Source organism: Dysidea avara, chromosome 5 (genome assembly GCF_963678975.1).
Source record: "Dysidea avara chromosome 5, odDysAvar1.4, whole genome shotgun sequence".
Classification (NCBI taxonomy): domain Eukaryota; kingdom Metazoa; phylum Porifera; class Demospongiae; order Dictyoceratida; family Dysideidae; genus Dysidea; species Dysidea avara.
This window is the reverse complement of record NC_089276.1, coordinates 15,294,512-15,304,282: the sequence shown is the minus strand read 5'-3', so window position 1 is coordinate 15,304,282 and position 9,771 is coordinate 15,294,512. Positions and strand designations below refer to the sequence as shown.

The window sequence follows — 9,771 nt, the reverse complement described above, 5'->3', positions numbered from 1 at the left end:
AAGGTTCTTGCCCTCCTCAGGTTAATTGTCATGAGGCTCATTGTTCCACCACAGTTTACACAGTTCTCTTGACCCAATCAGAATTGGGTATGGGTAGGTTCAACCATACATACTTAGATCAGAATAAAAAAACTAAGTCCCATTTTTTTTGCACCAATTATGAGCGTGCCTTGTACAAAGTGCCATAACCTTTGAAGCATTCATCCTATGGCTACGCAATTTGTCATTCTACTTGTGATCTAACAAGGAGTAAAAATTGACACCTAGGGTTTTACCCCAGCGCTAAATGGTGAGGCCAACACTAGCCATGAAAATAACTTTTCAGTAAGGAAATAAGGAAAATTGCAAACCCTTTTCATATACCTTTATAAAATATTTGATAACTTGCTCCTCTCCAGGTGCCATCATAATCCAAGCCAATTAGTTTCTATATAAGGAAAGTAAAATCTTGTTATTTGAAACTGCTTCCATTCAATCCTGCGTAAAATTTTGTAACAAACCATATATGACTCACGGGAGTAAATCCACAATCGACATTAAACATGTGACAAGAATTTTGACACAGAGACATGACAAGTTGCTGTTCATCACTTCATAACAAGTAAGCCATTGTTCATTTAACCATAGCCCAGTGAGCAAATTTTTAGTTGATGCATACTTGTAGACTGTAATAATTAAGTTTCCCCACCTAGTGTCGCCACGCGTGTCCATATTGTATAAAAACACACATTCCCAAAAGTGCTCTGCTGGTTTAAGGGTTAAGACCTTGGTATGATACTACTGTAGGTAGACTTCTGATGAGGCTTTAACATATTAAGATATTATAGTGCAAATATACTAGGCTAAAAATATACTAGTACTCAGTGAGTACAGTTTACAATCACATGACCCAGCTCACATGATGTATTTGTCAGGGAGTGAGTTTCATAGGCATGATTTTTCGCCAGGGACACTAACACCAGTAATATTTTTTGCCATTGTTGTTACTTAAAAAGCTGTAAACTGTAACAAAACTAAATGTTGAATGGGTTTGACTACAAGTAGCTAGTATTCATGAGTACTAGATCATTATCAGATTGTGACTATTTTAGGTACGTACCATGGTACGTACCATGAGTATGGTAAATACCCATGGTAATACCATGAGTATGGTAAATACCCATGGTAATACCATGAGTATGGTATGTAATTTATGGTAAATACCCATGGTACGTACCATGAGTATGGTATGTAATTTATGGTAAATACTCATGGTACGTACTGCACCATGAGTATTTTAGGTACGTACCGTACCTTGAATTCAAGCACTCTTGTGGTGCCACCCTTGTGGGGAATGACTGCAATCGTCCCAGTCTAACTTCTCTAGGTATGTAGTGTGTGTTGAAGAAAGTGCCAGCTAAGGTGGTACATATTATACAGTAAGAGAATGCACACACAGCCTTAAAATAGTCACAATCTAAGGTGTACAGCACCCAGCCAACCCAAAAAATAAATTCTCGGCAGGTAGTCTATGTACAGTAGGTTAACCATGCAAAGTAACACCGTATCTGTGGACATTATAATCCACTGTTTCTCCAGAATTACTTTGAAGAAAAAAGAGACGACAAGACTGAGTACTGCAGTATTAGTGTTAATGTTGAAAATTGATTGGGTTGGCTCAGTTAAGATTTTTCACTTTTACCGATACTGATTATTTGTCTATTCCTGTAACTAATATACCGATATTAACCAATTATTCATAACAGGAAAGTAGGGGCAGAAAATCACCTAGAGTTCATATAGCCTGTATGTGTAAACTGAAATTGTCACGATAATGTATTTAATGTATTGCCGTTGACTTTTTTTGCTATAGTTTTGTCACTATAACCTTTTTTATGGAAAGAAGCCAAGTATAGTTATAAAGCAGCTAAGTCAACATATCAAACAGTACTTTTAGTGGGTTGTGAAGAGTGATCAACTACATATACACATCCTGCTACAGCTTTGCTGCCATCTTTTTGCAAACAAACAAGCCTAAACAGCTACAAAACAGTTACAGTAGACAAACATTGTATTACTTACTGCTGCATTCACCTCTTTCTTTACTTTGCCAGTTCTTTGCCATCACCATTAACTGAGTATTGGTTAGAGACCTAGCATGAGGTTCGCTCGGTTTTTAAAATCCACAAATATCCGAGGGTATGGTCTCCAAATGACTTGGAAAATGTATGGATTTATACATGAGCACATAGATGGAGTTATTGTGGGATTGGATAACATGTCATACTGAAATTGTTAACGAACATTTAAAAAGATTCAACATGCTTTGGTCGAAGTGCTGGAAAATGAAGCCCGCACAGCGTCCTTTAAACTCCTTTCACAAGTTAGACTTGGATCTGGGTGCTGGAAATGGTGAGGGAAATGGCAGTGATTGATAATGTTGAACTGGGTTAGCGGTAGCTAGTGCCTATGGTGTCACAACAGTATGAAGAACACCTGTGTCGAAGAAGCAGGTTGTGTGGACTTATAACAATGGGAACGCTGGAGTTGTCACATGTTGAGACACAATCACAAGCATGAAGAACAAGTACAGTTTCAAATATGGACCACACCCACATTACACATAGCACTAAATCAATTTTCTACAAGGAGGATAATGAGGTCTTTAAAAAACTTGTGGTTAACCAATCTATTCATTTTATAGGCATACCGAAAAGAATTTGATTACGGGTGCTAACGTTGTAGGTACGTTTGCTATGATAAATGGAGAAGTCCAAAAATATCATGGAAAATTCTATTTGGCGCTTTTTGTTTCTAGAGTGTTAAGTCTGTTTTTGTCTTCTATTAAACCGTGGATAGACTTTACAAAGACCTAAGCGAGTAAGCTTCCACAGATCAAAGCATATTGTGTATGCCATTTTCTAATTGTGGTTTCGGTTAATCAGCAAGTTATTTTAGCCAATACCAATACTTGTAATATCAGCTGTTAGCGATAGTTATCGGTGCAACACTAATTTTACACACATATTTTTGGGGTTTGTGTACTTCTCAGTAGTAAGGCATTGTGAAAATTCCAAAAAAAAACATTTCAAATGACTTGTTATTTTACTAGATGAATAAAAAATTTGAAATTTTAAAATGGGAATAGGAATCGCTGAAAAAAAGCCACAAAACAAGAAGGGATCGCTGGGGTGGTAATGTAAACCACAAATCCCTATATTGACTTTCTGTCATAAATCTTTAGTTACATGCTCTGTCATTTTGAAGTGGCTCAAAATAGGGATTTGTGGTTCACATTACCACCAACAGAGAGTCAAAATAGGGATTTGTGGTTTACATTACCACCGACAGAGAGTCAAAATAGGGATTTGTGGTTTACATTACAACATGAAACTGATCAAATTGCAATGTGCATACAGACTGAGAATCTCCCAATATGTGCTACAATTTACATTACTGGTGCCTTTAATAGCTGTCAAATTCAGTGCAAGGATTGTTGTTATACACTTGACTGCTCTATTAGAGTATTTAATCTGGATAACCCGCCCACGTACAATAATAACGGAGCAAAAAAACCACCTTGCAACAAAGTCATCAGCCCAGATTAAGCTTCCTGGCCTATACTGAGTTTAATAAAGACGGATTCTATTAGCCACAAGTAGCGCACACCAAAAAACAAACTCTGAGCGCGATCTTGTATGGCTTCTCGAGCGTAATGGCGCTTTGGCAAGAAGAAACGGCCCGGTTTGGGCTGTTTCCATCCGAAAACGACATCAAAAATAGGTCATGGACACGCACAATGATCCATTCAGCAAGCCCTGCTGCTTTTTATCTCAGAATTCTCCTTGTAAACTTCGCTATGCCTGTGAAAGAATAATATTATGAATAATAAGAATAATAATATGAACAAACGGGCATATTTCAGTTTTGTCTGAAATACACATACTGTTTCCTTTTCACTTGATACTTACTAGTGGACCTATGCTCATCGCAAAGAACCACCAGAGGGTTGTTTTGAGTTGAAGGATGCTTTTCAAGGTGGTTTTTAGGTGTGCGTTCTATTAGGATTTTTTGCAAAAAACAGGGCGGTCCCTATTATGAACCCACTATCGTGGTTCATGATACTGTGTGGATTCGTGAACCTATGAATAACTTATTTGGTCAGGCCAACTAAGGTGAAGTTACAGTATGAATATTCAGGGTGCACTGAAAATCCTGCTTTAGCTCGGATGCTGTCTCACTACATCCTGTCTCTCTGTTAAAATAACATGTATATATATATATACTGTATAAGTACATGAAAAATTTGGGATTTTCAACTAGAGTATGCACAAAACATTGAAACAAGTTGGAGTATAGTCCATGATATTAAATCACAGTAAACAATAAGAAGTGTTATATCCCTAATGTGCTCAAGATACAAATGCACAGTAAGAATATAACACTTTTTACAGTGATTTAATGTCATGGACTATTTGTTTCAGTACTTTTTTATCGATGTGTTATGGTCCCTGCTCTAGTTGAAAATTCCAATTTTTCATGCACGTATTTGTTTGCTAGCTTTTTTGTAAATACTTTTATTATGACTGGTGAACCAATGCAAACAGAACTGGCAACACGTGCCCCAGCTATATCAATTATCATCTGAAAAAGTGAAGTATTCTTTATGTTTCGTTGTCAGCTATGTTCAACCAGTTACACAGGATTTGAATTAAGAACTGTTCAAAAGGCACCTCTGTGATCCACGCATATCGAAAGAAGCAACACTACGGTGCTTGGGCCCCAGTTATATTAATAATCGTCTGAAAAGTGAAGTATCCATTACACTTCGCTGTTGGCTATGTTCATCCCGTTCACAGCAGTATAAATCAAGAACTGGCTGAACTGCTTGAAAAGCACCTCTGTAGCCACTAAGAAAAATACGGACAATTTCTGCTTCAAAGGGAAGCCTGTCACGTGCTACTGCCAAATCAACACCTTTCGCTATCAGCAAAGATGAATGACACACAAAGGAGGACACTGGTAAGTCCATGAAGAATGCATGGTACGTACTGCGGTATGCTTAAAGGTACCTCTTGGGTAGAAGCAACATTGAAGAGTAACAGTGAAAACATCAGGCCCATAGCCTTACCCATTATCGAGATACGCTTGTCCAAAATCAGTCAGTCAGTAGAAAATTCCATCGAATAAAAAAGCTTAAAATTCCATAGCAACTTGTTCAAAGCATTTCGGGTTGATCTGAAAGCTTGTTTGGGCTAAGTTCAATAGTGCCTCATTGTTGTGTGGGAAAATTGAGGCTGCTTTTTGGGTGATGTTACTTCGTGGGCCACGCCTACTGTTTTGTGGTCCCGGCCACTATAATATTATATTTATATATAGTCTTGCCATTGGATAAGCAATGAAGCCACCTACACTTCGGAATTCATTGTGCTAAAAGGTAGAAGTGGTTGAACCAAGGTTACGGGATACTGCAAACTCATAAGTACACTATCAATTGGTGATTTGGGGCTTTTGGTTTTCTTAATCCACTGTTAACAAATATTTATCCATTCTTAACTTTTTCTCATTGGAATTCAAATGTTGTTATGGAAACATGAGATGTCCACATGCCAATTAGTGAAAACTGAACCAAAAATCAGACCAATGAAGAACTTACTAACAGTTCTAAGGTTTGGAGGACATCACTTGTGAGGGACTGACAGAGGATTTGAGAATAATGTGTATAGTTACTGAAATATGGCTACAATATGGCCTAAAGCAAGACACTGTGGTCACAAAATTAATTTTTTAATTCATATCACAACCACCAGAAACATTATTTCTAACAAATAACTCCATTAAGCCCACAAGAAGCTAAACTAGTAGGTATACAAAATGTTAACAGTCCTGAATTTGGTTCAGGGAAATATTTCCAGTAGTCAGCAAAACTACACATGCGCTTACAGGTGTACCAGTTGCTAAGAGTGTTGTTTCTACGCTATTTTGTATTGTTACGCGTATTTTCTTGTACCTTGTACCTAACTAATCAGCACACTATTATTCTCCTAGCAATAAAAGCCTGTCACCAGCTGATACACAACACAACAACACGCCTGTATATGCTGTGAGTGCAGACATACGAAAAACTTACTTGCGCTGAGGTGACGTTGATATCACCCTGTTCAACATGTAGACGGTATACAGCTCGTCCATAGATAATACACACGCATAACTCGTCCGAGCATGCTTAAATGAACAACAGTTCGCATTAATTAGAAGCTAAATTTATTTACTGTGGCGCTTATTATAAGCTACTCCAAACGTAAAGATAGCTCTGCTGCACTGTGCAGCTCAGGGTAATGATGGAGGTAAAGAAAGCTCGCCGGAAGTAACAAGAATTTACACAAAGGTACGTTATTATAGTAATTTTTATACTGAATGAGTCTTGATGTGAACGGTTCAACGCGTTGTAAGTCTGGTTCAACGCGTTGACTGGCAGCATAATATGGCACGACGGACAAACGCGTTGCACCTACCGGAGCGTGTAAACTGCAAAGTTATCAATGCGTGTGCACTTCGCCATGATATTCACGTCGTTGTAACGCGTGCTGAACCCGTGCTTCTGTAGTTGACAACGCTTATTACACGCCAAACCTATGGTAGACACGCAACAGTTGCTGCGTTTCGGTAGCACGCGTTTGTCAAGTTGTAGCTGAGCGGTACTGTAGCTGCAGCTTTATACCCTAATGTGTGTGTTTCAAAAGTGCCAAGTGTTCACAATGGACTTTATCCACAATGACATCACGAGCAACAAGATGGCCACGTTATTTGGGGTACTAATGTACAAGGCGCCTATGGAGAAATTGTTTTGATCCATCATGTTTCACTCGTGAAGCAAGATACCAAGGAGTAACCAACAGGTATGGGTATAAAGTAACAAAAACTATTGCAAACAAGCGTTATCTCAAAAATTTTCTGGCATGCGATACAAATCATTTGTTGTACTGTCTTGAAACCGTACCTGTTGCTTAGAGCTCGATATCTTCTTCCCTGGCTGAAATATGATCAATCAAAGGAATTTCTCCATAGGCGCCTGTACATTAGTACCCCAAATAATGCGGCCATCTTGTGCTTGTGACGTCATTGTGGATAAAGTCCATTGGCACAGTGATGTGTGAAGTATATTGAGTAAAAGCTCTTCAAAGTAGGCACTGATGTGTTGCATAGTAATCTACTCTATGAAAATTGGCATACTGAGTATCCACCACAGCACATTATTTCATTAGTGTTAAATGGTTATGTCCACTAAGTGGCTTGAAGCAACAGCTGTTAGTCTTTGTGTCGCCATTGCTTGGAAGGACTTTTACTTTGCTATTGCTTTTGACCCATGCATGCAAGCATGGCCTATAGATGTTTTGAATTACAAAATACTACTATAGCTGCTGACAGTCTGTTACTATCAAATCCATTACCTTTACTAGGCACAATCAGTGCTATTATACAGGAAACAATTTGCATAGGCACATTCTAAACTGAGTATCAATTATGGTTTATTTAATGTTGTGTAGTGTGTGTGTGTGCGTGTGCGTGTGTTGTGTGTGTGTTGTGTGTGTGTGTGTGCGTGCGTGCATGTGTGTGTGTAAAGGCTGACTAAGAAGTTGATAGGAATGCATTGAAGTAAATGAATACTTTACTGATGTGGACAATCTACTTAGCCACAGTGTACCCACTGCTTTCATAAACCACTAGCTATGCGAATTGGCTAAGTCTACTTTACAGATGACTGCAAGTGTGCAAGTTAGCTTAACGTAGGGAACTTTGCAGAAAGACATAGGAAGAGCTGCATTTGTAGCAACTGTGAGGTAAGCAGATATAGCTAATTAGTCATGATTCGCTATATTATTATCTATCATGGCATGGCAGCGAGATTCCATCAACACCACTAGCTAAAACTGTCAAAGGAAGTGACAAAAGTAGCTACTGATTCATTAAAAACTTGGACCATTGATGATGTCTTGTGGTAGCAGATTAAATTTCTGATTAAATTCTGGTATTGTTCATGGAAACATGAGCATTTTGTAGATGTCTATTGAAGTTTGGTAGTGGAGAAACTTGTGATCATGGCTGAATTTTGTGAAAGTTATAGTGACTAAGGTTTGCTACACTTGCCTTGCTTAGCAACATTTATTGTAATGAAATTTTTACAGATGTTAGCTATAACACACTGTCAAGAACTATGAAGCAGATTATGAGAAGAAAGCTTCCCTCAACTGACTCAAGTAAAACAGCAAGTATGTATCTACATGGGGAATTAGTAGTGGTGAGATCGAATGTAATATCCCTCAGAATCCTGATGGCATGTTTTCTGGTCAATTTTGATCAAGCTGGAACTTTGTGAACTGAAACATAACCAATCATCCTGTTTAATATTTGTTGTACAAATGATGTACTTTTATTGGTTATTAATGAGATATGGTATATACTGTATTGTGGGTAGAAAATACAACACAGAAACGAGGTATTGCTAGCTATATTATAGTGCACTATAAAGCAGGTGCACAATATAGAAAATGTTGATTTCATCTACAGGATTTTTTACATGCTGCATGCATATTTCACAGTGTTGACATGTACATTTCTTCACTGCCTCATTTCCAGCACCATTTATTTATTAATTTATTTATTATTTGCTTTACAGCATACCTGTACATACAACAAGATATGTACAGTATAAACATTAGTAGTCCTTAAAATCTAGTGTATGCTGAAGGTCCACTGGCATCCAGTGCCAGTGGCCTGGAGTAAGTAGTTATCTAATCCAAAACAGCCAAGCTGTAAAAAAAGAGTGCGGCCCTGAGAAAGGCTATGGTGAAAAAAGATGTGAAAAAAGATGTGAAATCCAAGGTGGCGGCCAAGAAATGGCTGTGATGGTAGGTTAATGGTAAAAATTGTAATAACGACAATTCAGGTGAATTTTGTGCCAAGACCAAGCGGCACCAAATTCACCTGAATTGTTGTTGTTAAAATTTTTACCATTAACCTACCATCACAGCCATTTCTTGGCCGCCACCTTGGATTTCACATCTTTTTTCACATCTTTTTTCACCATAGCCTTTCTCAGGGCCGCACTCTTTTTTTACAGCTTGGCTGTTTTGGATTAGATTTCACTTCTTTTTGTATTTGTATACCCCAAAGCCGGCCATAAAGCCGGCCTATGGCCGGCTTTAGGGCTTTTTAACCTGTCAATTTTTCTTTACTACAGGAAGAAGAAAAGATGAAGCAGAAAAAATGAAGCAGGGTGATTTCTTTGTAGCTAACCTCTCTGCAAGGTGATCCTTCTGGCTTATCTCTCTACCGGATGACTTGTTTGTAGCTGAATTCTCTACAGGGTGATTTGTTTGTAGCTGAACTCTCTACAAGGTAACTTCTTCTAGCTGATCTTTCTACAAGGTGATTTGTCTGTAGCTGAATTCTCTACAGGGCAATTTGTTTGCTGCTGAACTCTCTACATGGTAGTTTCTTTGTAGCTGAACTCTCTACAAGGTAACTTATTCTAGCTGAACTCTCTACAGGGTGACTTGTTTCTAGCTGAACTCTCTACAGGGTGATTTGTTTGTAGCTGAACTCTCTACAAGGGAACTTCTTCTAGCTGAACTTTCTACAGGGTGATTTGTCTGTAGCTGAATTCTCTACAGGGCAATTTGTTTGCTGCTGAACTCTCTACATGGTAGTTTCTTTGTAGCTGAACTATCTACAAGGTAACTTCTTCTAGCTGAACTCTCTACAGGGTGACTTGTTTCTAGCTGAACTCTC

General features: G+C 38.3%; 1 long non-coding RNA gene across 2 annotated transcripts in view; it reads left to right on the top strand.

The window, feature by feature from the left end:
* Positions 1-6,236: 6,236 nt before the first annotated feature.
* LOC136255670 (uncharacterized) overlaps positions 6,237-9,771 on the top strand; it is a 121,140-nt gene continuing 117,605 nt past the window's right edge. For both annotated transcript variants that reach the window (XR_010701036.1, XR_010701035.1), the window contains exon 1: positions 6,237-6,367. This is a non-coding gene — a long non-coding RNA (uncharacterized lncRNA). The remainder of the gene's footprint in view (positions 6,368-9,771) is intronic.